The sequence below is a fragment of the Amblyomma maculatum genome, chromosome 6, assembly GCF_055883805.1.
Source record: "Amblyomma maculatum isolate TAMU_Amacu chromosome 6, ASM5588380v1, whole genome shotgun sequence".
NCBI lineage: Eukaryota > Metazoa > Arthropoda > Arachnida > Ixodida > Ixodidae > Amblyomma > Amblyomma maculatum.
In genome coordinates this window covers 10,807,954-10,827,890 of record NC_139349.1, presented here as the reverse complement: position 1 = coordinate 10,827,890, position 19,937 = coordinate 10,807,954, and the positions used below count along the sequence as shown (strand labels likewise).

At 43.5% G+C, this 19,937-nt stretch overlaps 1 long non-coding RNA gene and 1 pseudogene across 1 annotated transcript in view; both read right to left on the bottom strand.

Annotated features, from left to right (window-relative positions):
* LOC146185048 (uncharacterized) overlaps positions 1-19,937 on the bottom strand; it is a 310,168-nt gene that overhangs the window by 32,700 nt on the left and 257,531 nt on the right. The gene's annotated exons all lie outside the window — the stretch shown is intronic.
* LOC146185055 (uncharacterized) lies at positions 772-17,458 on the bottom strand (annotated as a pseudogene).

The window sequence follows — 19,937 nt, the reverse complement described above, 5'->3', positions numbered from 1 at the left end:
TTGTAAGTGCAGCGGCCGTGGCCTGCATCGAACCCGTGTCCTTGTATTTTACAGCCAAGCGCCTAACCACTGAGCCACCACGGTGAAGCAAAGTTAAAAAGCTGAAGGTAGTAAGGGATTGCGTGAGAATTTGAGGAGCATGAATCCAACTGGAGATAGTGTCTACTTCACAAATTGAAATATCTTAATGAGAAAAAATTGTGAAGAACTTAGTTCTGAATGTTTTATGCTGAAAATGCTTACAGTACGAGATGTACATCCAAGACATCTCAGATGGCTGGGCATTGTTCGAGATCCAGCGCGACGCGGCAACCAGTTGTGCTTCCACTCAGTTGCACTACGACCGCCTCGAAGCTGCCCAAGGTCCAGCACGCACACGGTTATACTGACGCCGAGCACTGGCGCCATCATTGCTTTGTGACTTCCACAGGACTGTTAAAAGACTTTGTGATCCTCGTTGGCTTTTGTTACTGCATCTCACGCCTAAGCGAGAGCATAATATTAGCTCGAAAATGGCAAATATGACAAATGTCTGTGGCTCTAAGGGGATCTGGTTTGCTTGTAGCAACAGTCCTGGGAAAATATAAATCCTGAATTATCTACGCATTTCGAAACCAATGACGAGGGGAAATGCTATTCGTGCTGCTGCCTCAGCACGATGTCGCTGGGAGCGTGGTGTCGCAATACTTCGCCCAGGAGATGCCGTTTCACCATACGGAAACCATAACTTCAGTGGCTGAAAAGCTTTACACAAGTTAGAACTGGGAGGTGTCAGAATTGTGAAGCATTGGCAGGACGAACTTGGCTTGTGTCTATTTCGTACGACCACTGTGTCGCAACGCCTACAGAAGATGGTGGAAAAGCATGGTTCAGAAAGTGCTTGTGCTAACAGCGCCGAAGAAGCTGGTGTATTCATGTTCTCGTGCATACGGAAGTTGCATTATGAACAATGGAATACATTTTGCTTCATGCAAACTAGATGTCGTGTGCAAAGTTCCGCTAACCCGCGCCTGGGTATATATTGGGCAGTCCGGCTGACGCCTGAAGGAAGGAATCTGAGATTAGCACCTTGCAATAAAATCCGCATTGTCTAAGAGGCACTGTAAGCGGAGCCGTTGCTAAGCCTTGTGACCCTGTTTTCCAAGAAGCGCCGCTCTCAGCCACAATTGGGATTGCAATCATGCAGGCAAATTTAGGAAATCCTTTGTAAAGCAATTTCTGTCAGTGCGCCATGTGTATCTACTTCAGTAATAAAGCTCTCGTATCTAACACGTGGTTTACCAACTGAGCGTATGTGATCTATAATATAACAACTGCTGTTTTCTACGGTGATGCTCCGTGTACTCTTTTGTGTGTTTTTGGTGGTATGCTACTTCTACGTGAAAGCCGCATTTTTGGGTTAAATGTTTGAAATACATACCGTATGGAAACTTCCTGAAATTGTCATACAGTCGACACTCTGAGTCCTGCTTGCAGAAGCATTCAGGACTATCGACCGCTATCCCTCTGATCGCTTCACAGTTCGGGCTCTTTACTACTCTCGTAATAGAAGTTGTTTTCTATCCAATCTGCTGCGTTCAAACTTTGGCACCTTTTAACAATGCCCATTAACACCACACGGTGAAAATGCAGACTCCGCGGGCACACGAGTTTAATGGATGATCTTATGGAAGTGCTCCAGGCGTCATTTATAGGTCGGCCGTTTCCGTCCACTGAATATAGGTGTCCCAATGCGGCCCTAAATTACCATGCTGCACATGCTGTTAGTTCTGGAAGATGGCGGAAAGGAAGGCTACAGGCAGCTCACGAGGGAGCGTGCTGCTGGATGAAATGCATATACATGGGATGCGCAGATGGAGCTTTTTTAGCAGACGTTTATCGGCACAGCGGGTAATTGGGCTAGTTGGTTTGCCTTGGATTATGAAGCAGCGCACTAGCCCTTCTGCCTTTATGTGTGCTCTCCTGGTGCGCTTATTCATCATCATCATCATCATCATCATCATGACAATACCCACTGCAAAGCGAAGGCCTCTCCAATATTTCTCCAATTAACCCGGTTCTGTGCTAAGCAGCATCCACTTGACACGTGCCAATTTCTTAACCTCATCCGCCCACCTAACTTTCCGCCGCCCCCTGCTACGCTTTCCTTCTCATGAAATCCAGTTTGTTATCCTAAGCGACCATCGGTTATCCTCTCTTTGCACTACATGTCCTGTCCATGCCCATTTCTTCTTCTTAATTTCCACTAGAATGTCGGTAACTTGAGTTATTTCTCTGACCCACTCTGCACGTTTCCTATCTCTTAATGTTACCCCTACCATTTTTCGTTCCATAGCACTCTGGGTTGTCCTCAACTTAAGTAGAACTCTCTTGGTTAGCCTCACCGTTTCAGCTCCATATAGGTGAGTACAGGTAAGATTCAACTGTTGTATACTTTCACCTTGAGCGATACCGGTAAGCTGCATAATCTGCGAGTGCTTGCCAAATGCGCTCAATCCCAATCTTATTCTTATTTCCTTTTCATGGTCCGGATTTGCGGTTACTACCTGTCCCAAGTAGACATATTCGCCTACTACGTCCAGTACTTCGCTCCCTAATGTAAACTGCTGTTCCTTCCCGAGGCTGTTGAACATTACCTTAGTCTTCTGCATATTGATTTTCAAGCCTACCTTTCTAAGTTTCTTGTCTAGGTAATCAATCATTATTTGTGGTTCATCCCCCGAGTTGCTTAGCCAGGCAATGTCATCAGCAAATCGCAGATTTGTGAGGTATTCTTCATCTACCCTTATCTCTACCTGCTCCCATTCCAAGTCTCCGAATACTTCCTCTAAGCAAGCTGGAGAGATTGTGTCTCCTTGCCTAACACCTTTCGTTATGGGAATTTTGTTACTTTCTTTATGCAGAACTATGTTTGCTGTGCAGCCACTCTATATATCTTTCAGCACTTCCACGTACGGCTCGTCTACCCCCTGATTTCGCAATGCCTGCATCACCGCCGAGGTTTCAACTGAGCCAAATGCTTTTTTGTAATCAATGAATGCTAAGTATAAGGTCTAGTTATATTCCGAGCATTTTTCTACCACTTGGTTGATGGTATGGCTACGATCGATAGTAGAGTACAGTTTCCGAAAACCTGCTTGATCCTTTGCTTGATTGCAGTCTAAGGTTGTCCTGATTCTACTAGCGATTACCTTAGTAAATACCTTATACGTAACAGACAGTAAGCTGATTGGTCTGTAATTTTTAAGGTCCTTAGAGTCCCCTTTCTTATGAATGAAGATAATGTTTGCATTCTTCCATGGTTCCGGTACCGTTGATGACACCAGGCACGGCGTAAACAGGGTGGCCAATACCATATGCCGCGCAGGTTCGCGAAGCACTTTAAGCGCACCGTCGCGACATGAGTTGTGCACTGAGCTTTTAGTCAAAAGGAAAAGCTTTCGCTGCCCACCCTACATAATGTTTTCGCCATGTAAAACGTATCATTCTGTTGCTATCAAGTGCAGACTGATACAGATACCGCCTTTGTGTTGACACTCATACCGAGCATATTGTAATCAGCTGGAGTGTAAGTGGGCATATTGGTCGCTCATCCATTCTCCAAACATAACAATAATAACATGTGTAGTTTCTATGAATTATCGATCTACGGAATTAGCTAACGGGATCAGCTGTCTGCTAAACTCGCTTATATTTGGTTTTGTGGCGCATATTTATGGCAGCTTGTCATGTGAAATAGTAAGGGAGTCTACATGAACACGACCAGGTCTTCTCGATTCGGCCTTTCTGGCTGAATACACTTGACTGTTTCATATATACGCTAGCGGATCGTGCTCAGCGACGAGTCAGCCCGAGTGTATGCGGCAAAGGTGTACTGAGCGCGAGCCGCTAGGCATGAATTAAAAAGCAAAAACTCTGTTTGGGCATTCCTGCTTGTCCTCGTGCACCCGCGCTTTGTTACTTTTCTCGAAGCTAGGTGCAGCAGCGGCGGTCTCGGATCGACTGAAACTGATTCTATATACGCGGATGGGTCGGGCTAGGTTGAGTGCTCCCGACTCGGCCCACTTTCGTTGGGCCCATGTGTATAGGGATATAGTTCAGCGGGTAACGAACCAAAGCTAATATGGGCTAGTGCTAATACCTCGCCAGTTGTGACAAAAGTAAGAAAATTGGCACATTCTCACGACTTCAAAAGGCTCCATTGAAGGACTGGCTGCAGGGTAATAAGGGTCAATAAAACATTATATATATATATATATATATATATATATATATATATATATATATATATATATATATATATATATATATATATATATATATATATATTCAGTTCAGTTCAGGCGTTCAGTCGTGTCCGACTCTTCGTGACCCTATGGACCATGTCACGCCACGCATATATATATATATAATATATATATATATATATATATACACATATATATATAATGTGTTGTGTGCGTGTGTGTGTGTTTGTGTGCGAAACTTCGAAAATATAGGCTGTTTGTTGAACAACTATATAGAATTTTCAGTTTTCTTTTTTGGAGCATTAATTTGGCAGCTAACCTTCGTCTGTGTGAATGGGTAATAACCTCGTGGTATTTAACACGAGAGCTGACAAGAGTTTATTCATCGTCAGTGAGAAGGCAGGAAGCAGTGCTAAGAAACTCGGGAACAAAAAAATATTAGGAGGACGGCTAAGCTTCGCCCTAAGGGTAGACGCAACCGAAAGTTTTAATTTTGCTGCCCATTTTAAAGGAAAGTGCACGTACGAGAACGAGCAACTGCAAGGGGAATCGGCAAACTGTAGCCATTTGGCGGTGTTCCGTGATACGCTTAAAGGCAACGCTTAAGTGTCCACATTATTTTTGTCGACAGCCGTCACTGCGGCGGTGGCTTTTCGGTGGAACGGACTGTACACGCTCTCGAGTAAAACGCTCTTCTATTGCCGAGTTGTTTACCACAGTTGCCTGTTGTTCACGTATGTTGTAGGATTTATTTTTATTCACTGGAACACGAGACTAAAGCGTGGTCCACCCTCCTGGTCCCAGGCGCACACTTCACGTCATAACACGCTCGCACTGCGGTGGGGCGCGACACATGCTGAAGTGGGTAAGTGCCGAGACAAGTGGCGACATGATGTGGGTCTTTCATAAACCAAGGCGCCAGTGAATGTGGAATGCGTTGCTGCAATAAATTTCGTTTCATGCGGTGGTGACGAATACAAATTACTCGGAGTATTGAAGGCTACGTTGGGTTGTTAGGATGACGAAACATGTCAGTGGGTTTGTTTTGTGCCGAAAGATCGCTTCTGAAGAGATCAAAAGTGTCTTTTTAGATGATATATTGCGCAATAACTTCGCAGACCAGCCGCGTTAAGTTGATCGAAATGTAAAGCTACATCGATCCTTGCTAAAGATCGTTGCTCCAGTATTATCAAAAATAGTAAAAAGATGCCAAAGCACACCTGAAGCACCGTTGTGTGGCTAAGGGCCATCACCCACTGCTTAAAATTGTCGCCTTCTTGGCGGGCGTTTCGTGCTGCCATTACTTGGTCCCATTAAACCTTTAGTTAAACAGAATTGGCAGATAGGAGGTCATGATTCACGCATACCTTCTCGATCCTGCACTTTTAATATGTGGACATGCTACTTACTGCTCGAAGGACCAGAAGTGCATTGCTACTCAAAATTTTTTAAGTAGTTTCCTAGCTTAAAATGTTCTTATACATTACAATTTTATACTCAGTGTCTTTCGAAATTGTTTTGTAGCCGAATATTCGACTCTGCTATATAATCATGAAGGCATCATAGGTCTGCCACGTGGAACTCATATTTGAATGGCCCTCAACACATTCACTATACCACTCAGTTTGTTCCTATTTGGTGAACTTAAACCTCGACGGCTCGCACAAAGGTGTTTCATGAGCGAAGAAAGGAGAAAAACGTTTTTAGAAGGTGCCACTGAAAGTTTTCAACTGGCCTCCCCTGTAATACCAGGTACCACACGCGTCAAGCTTATGCTGGTTTGCATCGTTACACTCAGAGAGGTGGTAGTGGCGGCTTCGGCAGGCTAGCATAGGTTCTGTGCGACTACTAGCAGGACCTAAGACGTTAAGCAGAAGACACTGTGACCGACAAGAAAGGCAGCGGATGAGAATGTATCAGAGTGAGAATGATAAGCAGTTTAAGTGGCTCACTAGTGTAACTACAAGATAGACAAAGCAAAGATTTAATTTCCCAAACCAGCCTTTTTTCAGACTGAGGAGATGTCTGTACTAGGTATGCGCGAATATTCAAAATTTTCTTACAGAATAATCGAATATCGTCTTAAACGAATCGTCAAAAAAAAAGAAAAAAAAAAGAAATCAAATAGCACATGCTTGAAAATAATCTGAAACGAATCAAATATTATTCGGCAGGATGTTCGATACACATACTGCATTAGAGTCTGTTAAATGGCTCTTCAGATACGTGCCAACCATGGTTATAAATCACCGTCTTAAGTAGAATGAATGTTGTGTAAATGTGTTATCAACAGTGATGCAAGGAAGCTTCCGACGAAGGTGGTCTTCTATGCATAAAAAATCCTAGGAGGCTGACTGAACGAATACAAAGCGAGAGAGCTTGCGTGTGGAGCGCATTAAACACGTCGCCTTTGACCGTTGCCTTGACCGTGAAAGCTGCACCCTTTGAATTTTGGGCGCAGGTTTCATGAAAAGAATATTCGAAATATCAGCCGTCGACTGCGCTATAATTGGGAACGATGAAAGCCTCGCTGTGCAACCTGATTGCTTACGTTTTACGGAGGCCACCCACGCACGTTGACGTGATAAGTGCGTACTGGGCTCCGACGCTTCCCTTTGGATACATTGCGCAAAGCGTGAAGCCTCCGCATACTTGCAGTGAGAAGCAAGGAATTGCTGAAGGTTTAACTGTTCTAAACAAAGCGAAAACATATCGCTTGCTGACGACGTTGCAAGGTCCTGTGAGCAACGTTCTGGGATGGCCCAACTCCGCTCGAATACATTGCGAAGCGCGCACTGTCTGGGCGAGCGGTGCGCTCCTTTTTAGACCGCGGTCAAGTGCGCGACGAGTCATGCGGTCTGACAGCGGGCGAGGGCATGCTCGGCTGCTCCAGCTGCGGCGGCGTAGGGAGATCGCAATCCGGCGGCGGAGCCACCGTGGCGAGACGTAGCTAGTCAGATGGCTGAGAGAGCGCTGGTCCAGAGCGGGTGAAGGTCACTGAAGGTCTAAGTGGCTTGGTCGGCGAAACTGGCGCAGCGTGGCATAATAAAGCTGTCCCTTTAAAAATATGCTGTGGAAAGCAGCGAGATGCCGGCCAGGAACGTCCGCATGCCAAGGCTGACGCACAGGGGACAGCGGCCCAGCCGTGTGTTGATTCTCCCATACACAGTTGACAGAAAAAAAAAAAAAATGCTTTGCGAACTGCGTTTCCCCCCGCAGAAAGCTAAAAAAAAAAAAAAAGCCAACAGATACAGGGGGTACCAAGATACTTTGTTGGGCGAGTTGGTACTTATTCATTATTAATATAAACAGCGCGAACACGAAGACAAGGGACAAGAAACAAGAAAGCCATAGTACAAGCGCTGACTCACAACTAAGCCTAAGCTCTTTACTCCAAAGCCCAGAAAAACAAACATGAAGAAAACGAAACAGTCACGTGAAACAACCCCTGCGTTCACCTGCTGCATAAAAATTACTTTAAAAAATCACTTAAAAAAGACACCTCTTTGCTTGAAAGAGCAAGAGAAGTCTTGCTGACACACCTATTGTCCGTTGAAATAAAATATGATTCCACTATTCTCTCGTTATCTTCTCTTTGGGGCGATATAAAATCTTAACACTGTCAAACTTAGGAGTGCACTTCTCCTTCTTCATTATTTCACATGACTGGCAATGTGATACCAGAAACGTCTTGTCCTTCCCACTTTCCAAGTTGTTCCTGTGTTCCTGTAGTCTCTTATTAATACCCCGTCCTGTTTGTCCTATATAACTGGCTCCACAAGAGAGTGGAAGCCTATACACAACACCTGTCTTGCATCCAACATATGGGTTTCTATGTTTCACCCCACATTCTTGCTTCTTCGCTTCTCTTTCCCTTTGAATAGCCGGGCAGATCCTCTTCACCTTGAGCGGGGCGGTCAATGCGACGTCAACATTATACCTCTTGCCTACATTTTTGAGGCCATGCGAAACTCTGTGCACATACGGTACCACTGCAACCTTCCTCTTCCTCTCACCCATGCCGGGCAGGGATTTCAGTCTGTGCGTTCTTTTAAGGCTCTTCAGTACCCGGCAACTGGCCTCAATAATAACTGACTCCCGATAACCGGCCTTTGCAATTCTCGTCACTTGTCTTTCAAAACTCTTGCAGTAATTTTTATGCAGCAGGTGAACCCAGGGGTTGTTTCACGTGACTGTTTCGTTTTCTTCATGTTTGTTTTTCTGGGCTTTGTAGTAAGGGCTTAGGCTTAGTTGTGAGTCAGCGCTTGTACTGTGGCTTTCTTGTTTCTTGTCCCTTGCCTTCGTGTTCGCGCTGTTTATATTAATAATGAATAGATACAGGGGGTACTGAACACTTACGTCGGGAAACTAATTCGATCACTTCCTTGAACCTAAACGCAAAAGTTCCATGGTCACCCCTCGAGTGCGTGTGCTTCATCTTCGTAAGCTAAATTGATGACAATTATTTTTGACATGGAGTAGCGATGTATATGGGCCATTGCGAAATCTTGTGCCTTCTCGTTCGAGGGTGTCAGTATAGCTCACCATATTGCATGCAATGTCGGGGGGAAAAACGACGATGCCACCACGCTTATCTATATTTTCCGGGCTATCTTGAGGGCTCGACGTCGTCGCGCTGTCAGCTTTCCTTTCATCGAGCACGAGTTGATTTGATCAGATACGATTTAATATTCGCGAAAGGGCTACGTAATCGAAAGAGAAGACCTTTCCGTGTCAAATGCTTAACGTATCCGGTCTCATCACCTTTTTGGGCTTATTCGAGCGTATGCGACTGCTCAGTGGTTCATCAGAGTGGCCACCGTAGCAGTGAACTCGCTCAAGCTATATAAACGACACGCCGTAGTTTGATTCGATAACCACTTCGAGAGCAAGGTGCCCTGTCTACCCTGTTAAGTGCACCACATCAGATTAGGCTGCAAGACACGTAGCATTCTAGGCCATGAATCTGTACACTAAAGTGTCACAATGCATAATGCACTCTGTATACAATTCTTTCTTGATCTGCTCAACCTGTGCACTAGATACCGCAGCCTTCAAAGCAACGGGCCCCCCCCCCAAACTTAAAAATATAAAAGTGAATTGCCCAACCTGTTCGCAACATACATTCACCGATTGTCAGCCACAGTTTAAACGTTTTTTAGGCCCTGTACATTTCAGCATGCGTTAACGTTTCCTGAACATGTTCCCGTTTCTAACAAGGGTGACATGACGTTGGTTGAAAACTTCCGGCTAATTTTTACCCTTCCTTTTTCTTTCGAAATTTCAGATAAATAACTGAAATTTGGCCACGGAAATATTTTGATAATTGTAACCTGCTTTCGTCTAGTCGCTTTGGCAAGGTCTTTTACTCATATTGTTTTCGCATGATTCTATGACACTATCAGATAAAATTATCGATAATTGTAGCTGTTCTGGAATGGCGTTAATTGATTTTAAGGAAGCCTTTGATATCGCTGACAACACGTGTTAAGATTCACATTAGCGGAATAAGGTAAAACCGGCCTAGTGTTATAGCATTTCTCAGTTTATTTTTACAATAGGTCTTAACTTATTTCAGTTATAATTATACATCATTGCTCTCTGCATATTACAAAGGTCTATTTAGGAGTCTATCCTTTTCTTAATTTGCAGTGCATCTATATCAATGACCTGCCTTCATGTGTCATGAATACGCTGATGAAATTTTTCACATCATATTCTCGCATTTTTGTTATTTTTATCCTTATCTCTAACATGCAAACTGATCTCGAATCTTCGCAACACTAGTACCTGGATAATCAATTTACCATTAACGTTATTAAAACACAATTTTATTATTATTCGGTTACCCGCACCCCTCCCCCACCTTAAAAACAAAGAAAGCCCAGCACTACTCCTGCTTGTATATCAGCTGCGAAACTATCTCACCTTTCGACAAAGTAGATTTTCCTTGGTCGCATTTTTCACTTCCACTTAAAATGTGGTCACCGCGTATTTTCTTTATGTAAAAATTTATAACGGCATAAAAACACTACTGCAAAATACTGAGAAAGCGCCTTCCTCTCCCTACACTCCTCTCACGAAGTTTAATTATCGGAATAATTAAGAGGTGCTTACTGGGTACGTTATCGAAAGTCAAGAGGGCGACGACAAAATTTTCTTGGATATAATTTTTTTTTTGTCTAATCAAGCCGATCCCACGTAGAAATGTGCGCCGAGACGTCAGTGAGCTGCCACGTTGTGTGTTCTCTCTGCGCCGGCTGCTATCCCCGATGCAACCTGTTCGTTCGCCTCCCATCGCCGATTTCTCTCGGCGCGCTAGTTAAGTATGCTAGCGATTGTGTTATATCATTTCGGTGCCAGCTCCTGCCTGAGCAGCGGCTGTCTGCTTCTCTGGTGGCGCGCATTGTTTTGTCGTGGAAGTTTTGCATAGATGAGTATATTTAATCAATCCGCTCCCTCACTTGATACTTAACATGATCATTAAACGCTGTTCTTTTCATAACCCCTATCTTTGCAGCAAGTAAAAACGAATTATGTAAGAAATGTATAACGCTTTTGAACTTGTTACCTCAAAACAAGAGAATCGACCTAAAATATCTTTTGTTCAAACGAAAACTGAAAACTTTCTTCTGCCATCAACATCTCATCCTTTCTCTTGCTTTCTTTGTGCACCGGCTTTTAATTTATTCTTCTAGGGTTCTTATTGCACTAGCGCAAGAGCTCCCATTCATTGATTTCGTCGATGTCTATCTGTCTCTAGCCGTTGCCGACTTGGGCAAAGAAACGGGTCGAACCTTGAATCTTCTGTCGGATACAGTATTCCAGGACCGTGCAGAAACGTCCATTCGTCTTGGTTAAAGCTGAGCGTGATATTATTTCGGGTGGTCTTTCACATACAGAAGTAGGAAATTACTCTACACTAATATGCATGTACGACCCGAAATAAAAATCGAAGTTAAAACTTAAAAGAAAGCACCTAATTCGTATTTGGTGAAACAATCTAAATTGACCTGAATTTTTCTTCGTTTCACCTTTGTACAAAGTTCTGGCTCTGTAATCCAGCCGCTGCTTCACACTTTTCTATATATATTTGATCAAGTGCTCACATTTTATTTTCATGTATGTTAATATGGAAGCACCTGCCTGTTTTCGAAACATTAGACCCCTTCCTGTATATTTCAATTGCATGCTAAATATGCACTGAAGTGCTCTCAAATGGCCTCTAATCTTGGTTGACGTAGAAGTTCATAAAAATTCCGCAAAACCTGCCTCGAATCCCAATACCAGAGGCCATTAGATGCCTGTCCTCTATTCTCGGTTGATGTGGGTTAACATCTGTTGACACCATCACTGGCAAAATTATTTTTAGTTTCTTATACGCCGATCATGACAGTTAAATTTATTACTTGATTTCTATAGGTACTTGTCCTCTAACGGAAGTTATGTTACGTCTTTCTGTAAGCATGGGTAGAGGTTCATACGTTATGACACTGTACCGCAGCGGCAGCGCTAACGTTTTGCTATATCGAGCGTTGGTTCATTCTTTACGAATATTTTTAACAAATTGTGTACGTTCGCAACATGCACAATTAATTTGTGAATCGGTTCTTATTCGATTTGGTTTTCGGCAGCACAATTTGTGTTCTGTCGCTTAGCGATGCTGTGGTATTAATATTCGATTCTGCTTCAAAAGATTTCTATGTGCACTCCAAGACACACTCCAATGTGCTCCAAACCTTCCCTAGCCAAACTAAACCTTTCCTGGTCGCTGAATGGAACTGTTTGTCCAGGTTTTATTACGCTACTATAACTAGTGCTCGTGTTTCTGAATTTGTGCTACACCTTGTGTCAGTCTCTGAATAAAAAATCTTATTGATCTACAGGCTCTTTGGTTGTTTTGTATATATATTTCCTTGTACCACATCGTTACTTCTAAGTTCATGGCGTTAATGCAGGACAAGGTGTCGGGCTAATTAGTTTTCCATCGTTTTTTGCAGCGCGTAGCCCTACAAGGAAGTAGGACACACAGGCGTTGCAAACTCTGTGGTGTAAGTGCCGTTTAGGTTGTGAATTACTTAATTTCGTAGAACTTTATCTGTTCTTGTAATCGCTATGTACAACGCCCTTCCAGCTTGGACCTAACCATGATCCGCAGTATTTCTGTCATTAAATATAATAAATATAGAGCCGAATGCAAAAGCCAAGTGGGGTCACTCAAAGAATAGAGATAATCAGGCGTCAATGCCCTCGGCATAACAATTTCTGAGAGTAGTTCAGCACGTGCTTCACGTTATCGAAAAGGCCGGCTCGACCCATGGAGTATCGGGGTCGACGACACGACCCCACGGCGTATAGACGTCAGCAAAGTGAGATAATGGTAAGTGTTTCAAGGTAGCAGGAAAAACAGATATTATGCTAACGAGGAAAAAATTGTGTGTTTTTTTGTTCAAATGTTATATGAGAAGCCAAAACACCGAACAGCACTCACGTCAATTGGAACGAAAAATTTTCGTTGGATCGAAGTCAGATGGAAAGTAAAAATAAATTTCACCTTGAAAAATGTGCTGAATGACTTGCAACGGCCATCACAACTTGAAGCATCTAGTAAATGTTATAGGTTCAAAATCACTGCGGCTGCAGTGCGAACAAGTGCGTTTTAATTTGATGGCAAGAACTGACGTTTCTAATTAAAACATATACCGGGAGTTTCAAAAAGCTCTTCCGAAAATTCCTGAAAATAGTGACTTCATTAGAATTGATGCTTGGGCGAGTTGGTATGCCATTTGAAGAACAGCGCGACTTAGACGATGACGGAAGGAAGACTCACAAGGACAAGCGCTGACTTGCAACTAAAATTTATTGCTTGAAACGTGGAAATAAGTACACCCGGCTCCTAACCAATGACAAAAAAGCATGGAGGTGATAACACTTGCTCATTCACATAAAAACATAGAAATTAGTTTTGATTGTCACTTCTCAGCTGTTAAAAATTGCAGTTCTTTATCTGACAGCACTAAGGAGGGGCTGCTGACACAGGCATCATTTGACAATGTGATTTCCGTGACTTCAATAATTTCTCGAGTTAACTTATCTGGTTGCTTACTTAACACGTTTGTTTGATGGAATTGGGACTAGCAATCTTTACTACCATAGTCTCTGCAGGGGATTCCAAGATGCCCTTTAACTGTATTGAAAATGTTGTTGCTGTGTTCCCTTAGGCGCTCTTTGAGGCACGTGCCTGTCTGGCCGACGTACCATTTACCGCATGACAGTAGGATGGAGTAGATGACGCCTTCTTAACATGCGACAAAATGATTCGCATGCTTTATGGTGCACGTTTGGGGTAGGATTTCGGCGTTAACAAGTCTGCACAATTTCCCAAGCTTCTCGGGAACTTCGGGCTTCCTTGAACGAGCCTGTAGCCATGCAAAGTAGAACTGTGGTTTCCAAGAGTTTTTTTCATAGTCTGTAAAAAGACACACGGTTAATTGTTCAGCCTCTGAGAAGAATTAGTTAATTATGCTCTTAGTAGTCATGTATTATCTGGACAGTACCATGTGTGCAAGCCTTCTTCATTTGTGTGGTAACAGACACTTTCGTTGACTTTGGATACTTTACCAAGTACCTCTGTTTGTCTTTGATTGTTGCATGTTTTCGCGCACTAGTTTCATTATAATGTAGTGCTGCAAGACATGTCTTGGAACAGAAACACGCAATTCACAAACACATCCTGATTTGCTTAACTAGCACTTATATACAGTGAAATGTTTACATTGCAACCAAGCTCACGTAATGAAAATGTGTGCTTTTAGGGGCAAGGCGGATGACAGTACTATGATATGCCTCAACTGCAAATGTCTGAACATAGCTGGACAACTTCGGGATATCCTTTAGGACAGCCTTACTGAGGATTATGCTCTTGATTTTTTCATGCACTGCCGAATATGTCGTTATGTACAAAATAAACTTAGTAAGGATCACTGCAGTAATGAAAAACATGCAGACAGCAGCACTTCCTTCGAGCCATTTCTTTTCTGAGTGTATATTATGTTGGCACTTATCATAAAATGGTTAATTGGGGTTGTGAACGTCAGCAATATGAGCAGTTAGGGAATGCCACTTTGACAAGATCAGTTCCGGCCTGCCTTAATTTTAAACGGTGCTCAAGTACAGATGGTTTATGGTGACTTTAATCCAAGGCTGAATGTATTTGAACTTTTTTAGCTTATACGGATCAACCAGCTATTTTTTCAGCGCTGCATACATGAAATACAGACAAGCATGAAACAAGGAAGTAATTCCGACACATATGGTCTGTGAATAATAACTTTCTGCAGTGATGATAAGTATCATAACGCTTACAGTTAGCAACGTGCCAGCCGTCATAGTTATGTTCAATGGTTCCATGTTTTGTTGCAAATGGTTTAATTTGGGAATGCGTACCCATCATCAGGACATAAGGGATCATTCCATTAGTGTCAAAAATGGTGAGTGACCTCTTCAGACCCTCCAACTCCATGTGGCTGCTGCCGTTTGTCTCATTTGACTGAAAGATAACGAAAGTACACTGACTGACTGCTCAAATTTGTTTCATTGGAGTGTACAATAAACAAAGCACGTATTTTAGTAGAAATAATTTCCAATAGCAAATAAACATTTCATCCAAAAACATTCAATTTCTCACACCACGGCTCAGTCTGATCCAAAAATTACCTACGTGTACAGTTTTTACATGCAGGACCTTGTTGCGGTCAATGTCAGCCAGTGAATAATTTCCATACTTGGCACAGTGAATTGGTGAATCTGCTCTTCCACGCCAGCAAGCTGCGTGGCTTTCCAGTTCAAAAAGAAGATTTCGGTGCTTTGTCCAGACCAGAGAAAGATTACAATTACAACGCAAGACCTCTCATGGCAATTAATCTTAAGTTAACTGTCCTAACTACGAACTTTGTAACTATGTCACATACCTTAGTAATTGTTGGAATCAGAACAGACGTCTGTACAACATGGCGAAAACGTTACGTAGGGCACACTATTTCCATACTCTTCAGAGCTCTGAAAAACGCAGAGAATAGAGCTGCTGCTGGAAGCATCACATTTGCCGCTGCTTTTCTTTGTATCATCGGCTGATTGGTGCAAGTAGAAACATGCTGGTGTTTACACATTCATTATACGCTCCGCAGTGTGCTTTTTATTTCTTTGTCAGCAGCTGAGCACACCTGTCCATACACTGGGCATGTAGATAGCAGCTGTTCCAGTGCCGAGTCAAATAAAATGAACTTCTGCCTATTCAACACTATCTCTAGAAAGTACATAGACCATGTCAGTACTGTACTGCAGTACTGCGAGCACTTTTTCACATAACTGAGACCATTGATGTCAGATAGTGCATGCGAATAATTATTGTTACTGCCCTGTGTGTCATCTCCAGATTCCATGTCAGAAAAATATGATATGTATTCAAGGTGGACTGGTGATTTCGCTCTAGGCATCTCAAAGTAGTAGGTCTGGACAGCACGAAAGTAGCTGTTGACCTGTGTCTGCATTCTAAGGAGAGTAATAAATAAATAAATAAATAAATAAATAAATAAATAAATAAATAAATAAATAAATAAATAAATAAATAAATAAATAAATAAATAAATAAATAAATAAATAAATAAATAAATACTAGAAATAATTTTGGGGTAATGGAAGTGTTTAAATGGGGTAACACCACAAAGCTGTAAAATATGCAGTAATATGTACCTTAGGGAGTCAGACAAAAGAACTAAATATGAACAAGCATTCATACTTACCTCACCTTCAACAGATGATTGTTGTCGGTGCTGCTTCGTCTGATTGACTTTTTAGTTGTGAGGTCTCAGTGTGTCTAGCACTTTTGGCATGACGCTGACTGGCGTATTCCACAATTTCTGACAGTGACTCCATATCTTGATGCACTGTTAGATTTTCATCATGAGGTATTGTTTGGTGCCGACACTCTTTACTACGAGCTGAAAGACATCACGCGGAAAAACAATGTTCAAAATAGCAGAAGGCACATATTGTGCTAATTACTGTTGGTAAGATTTACCCGACTGGGAAGTCAGGGGATTGACTGTGGCTGAGAAATTGCTTTGTGTTCCGCATCTTGCTGATACTGAGTAGGAAGCTCTTGTGCACTGCTGCATTCCAGTGACGCTTGATCAATAGCAGCAACTGTTACCGAAGGCATATGTTCTGATTCCATAGTTTCATCAAGAAATTTGACTGAAGATAAAGCGCACGGGAAGACACACACAAGAGAAGAAGACACAGGACACGCGTGTCCTGTGTCTTCTTCTCTTGTGTGTGTCTTCCCGTGCGCTTTATCTTCAGTCAAATTTCAATGCACCATCTAGCCCAACTTCAAGTTTTGTTAAACTACCTTTCATCAAGAAGTTGATCAGTAATCTAAACAGAGGATTAAACTTTTTATGGTGAACATGTATAGCCACTACAGGAAACACAACAGAGACGAAGCAACATGTGCCTCAGTAAATTTTTCCGAGTATGCGCTGGCTATCCCCCCCCCCCCCCCCCCCTCCCTCCCCCAACTATCTGTCCTTTCCCGTTCGCATCGCAGCAGAGCGCTCGTTCCTGCGGCGAGCCCGGGATTACCCTACTGGCATCTTGTTGAAAGCTTTCTTCTGTGTAGCTGTAGACAATGCGGCTTTCGACCCATTCTGGTCGAATCAAGCCAATATACGATCCAATACTTTGTATAACACACAAATAACTTTAAAATGTCACTCGTGTGAAACTTTCAACGCGAACCACCCCCGATTAACGCAAGAGTCCTTCAAGGAAGCACACGCGCGATGTAACAGACGACACGCGAGAAAAGAATGACGCTGTCTGCAATTTTTGTCACGGGCACGCAAAAAGTGAGACCGAAGCGCAAACCTCTTTTCCGCTCCTCTTTTCAAACTCGCCGCTGACGCTATCTTGTTCTCGCTTCCTTGAGAAAACCGAGGGGATAGCGTCGGGCTTGAGGTGCTGCCTTTTAAATGACATTCCGAGGCTCAGGAGGAACGACGGACTTGTCTCGTAGTCAAGCTGTCCCCAAAATGGTCAGAGCAAAGGAAGCAGCAACTTGTCGGCATACATGTTGGGCGCGACGGTTGCGCTGCCCGGATTCATACTCTGCGAAGCTCCTCGTCCTTCGGAAAATTGTGGCACAGCATGTCTCACCCGACGATGCTATTGGGGCCCCCTTGCGCGCAGCAGACCCTCGGTATTTTGCGGCGTCGACCCGGCTGCTTGCCATATCAAAGCATTCTTGAAAAGTTTGCAAGGGGACCGCAGAAAAACGGAGCAAAACACGCCCGTCCGTGCGCTTCGCGAGTACCACGGAGGAAGGGAAAAATGGGCGGGCGCGATCACTCGCGGTGGGAGTGGCTAGAAAGGCATGAGGAAGACAGGTAAAAGTGACGTGATATGCGGTTTTTTTCAGAGCTTTCGCAGGAGGCAGCTAGGTGCGGCGATTTGAGAAATATTGATTAAAATACTTATTTTTCGTTCATTTCTGTTCATGAAGTGTGTTGTTTTGGTCACTATCAATGTGATAGCTACAATCTGCGCTAGAAATGTCGGCGGCAATATTTTTGTTCATCCCTTTAGAAGCGTTTTTTTCTTATTTAACGGTACACCTACGATGTCATTCCTTAATGAACAAATGCCGAGCACTTTCTAGAACAGATTGTGAAACTATAAAAGCTAATTTCAAAAGCGATATATTTGTAGCACATTGCTATAAGTGCAGGAGGGACTCGCACGGTGACAGGCATCGGACGGGATCGCGACCCCTAGAGACGCGCATGCAAACAAAATTTTTCCAACAATTTTTCGAGTTTCATTGTGTACTTATATAGGCAGCCGTTCGTTCACAACTTGCATGTGACTTGAAGAACGTTGCGACAGCAACGTTTTGAAGCTACATTTTTAAAACGGCACGATAAGTTTGTGTTCTGAAGTCGGATCGATATACCCGTAACAGGTCCTCTGTCAGAGGGTGTTTTTCAGAATCGCACAAGCTTCTCCCGGTGTCCAACGTACCGTCGCAAGCGCTACACTGGCTCAACAGTACGGTCGTTGAAACTGGACTGCTTAGAAATCGAATGCTATGTGCGAAAATCAGTCTTCAAACGGAATTACAAACGGACGAAAATAATATACGCACCGTTACAGATGACCGCGCAGACAGCCGCTCTGTCAGCCGCTTCCGCCTTCTGCGTTCGAACCCGTATGTGTTTAAACGCAACGAGGTTTTCACCGGTGTCACAAGTTCTTTTTTTTATGCGAAAATTTGGCAAAAGGCGGTCAGTTCGCGGCAGGAGGAAACTTATTACTTGTGGAACGGACGGCTATATTCAGATGGGAGTCAGGTAGCGGCGCCGTCTGCCACAACAGGCCGAGTACAAACGGCACGCGGCGAAGAAGCAAACAGGGTACTACATATACCTCCTTGTTTGACTGTTCCGCTCCAAACAACACATCTAACAAAAAGTCAGCCTTTTACAGTTGTTTTAGGATAGCAAGAAACATTTGTGTGATGAAAATTATGAAAAAAAGCTTGGTACAAGAGCGCACTCGTGACGGCTATAGAGCGGATTGGGCAGTTTGTTTTTGTTTTCTTGTCATGCCGTTTGAGCAGCAGTTGCTTTTCAAGTAGGGCATTAGGTTGTCTATAGTTTCATCGACCGCTCCGATTGAGCAAGTGTATTGCAAGTGACACTCTGTCGGACTCCAGGAGAAGCGTGTGCTTTTGGGAGAAAGATTAGCTGATAAAACGCCTATTAAGGATGTGTCTTTCTTCCCAACCCGCACCTATCATGGCTTTTTAACAAGGTAGAACATAGAAATTACGTCGTATCTTTGCCACAGTCTTCTTGACAGCACACGTGAACTCACGTGAACTGCCAATGAATGGCTGCCTACTTTGGTACAATGTGAAACGAGAAAATGGAATATGGTTTCTGTAGGTCACGCTTCGGTCCAGTGCCTGCGGCCAGGGGCGGTATCGTGTTGTTTTAAATCTGCACCCCCTCTGAAATGACGTTTCTATCTGCAGTGTGTCCCAGGGTGTGCTTGGCTTTTATTTTTATTCAAGAAGATGCAACACCATAAATACACTGTGAAATCTAAGAAAAAAAGCTTTTAAAACGTTTGTTTAGATGCATTCCTATGGGGCGCCATCCCACCCTGGTGCTGCGCACGTCGCATGTGGTGGCACGCGAGTTCCGGTGAAAACGTCCCCGGAAAAAATGTTCCTATTTGCGAAGTAGGATGCCCCCAAATCGGGAGTGTATCTTTTCGCTATAAGACGTAGGCTGCGTTTCCCCATGGCGAGCTGCAATGACGAATGATGTAGGTAAACTTTATTACAGCGCTTTTACCGGTCGGCTTGGAATTGACCGAACATCGAACTTATGCGGGCGTTCATAACAAAACAAAACAAAACAAAAAAAAGATGGCAGCGGTAATAGAGTGAAAGCGCCTCGTCGTTGCTTTGTTTGCGGGGAAAAAGCGAGCTGAGCACCGGCGTTACCGGACCAGAAGCTTGATGCATTAGGGTGGCCATGGTGCACGACCGGTTACGCCTCGTCCTGCCTACACCATCATCGACCTTATCACCATTTTACCGTAAGAAATCATTCTTGCAGC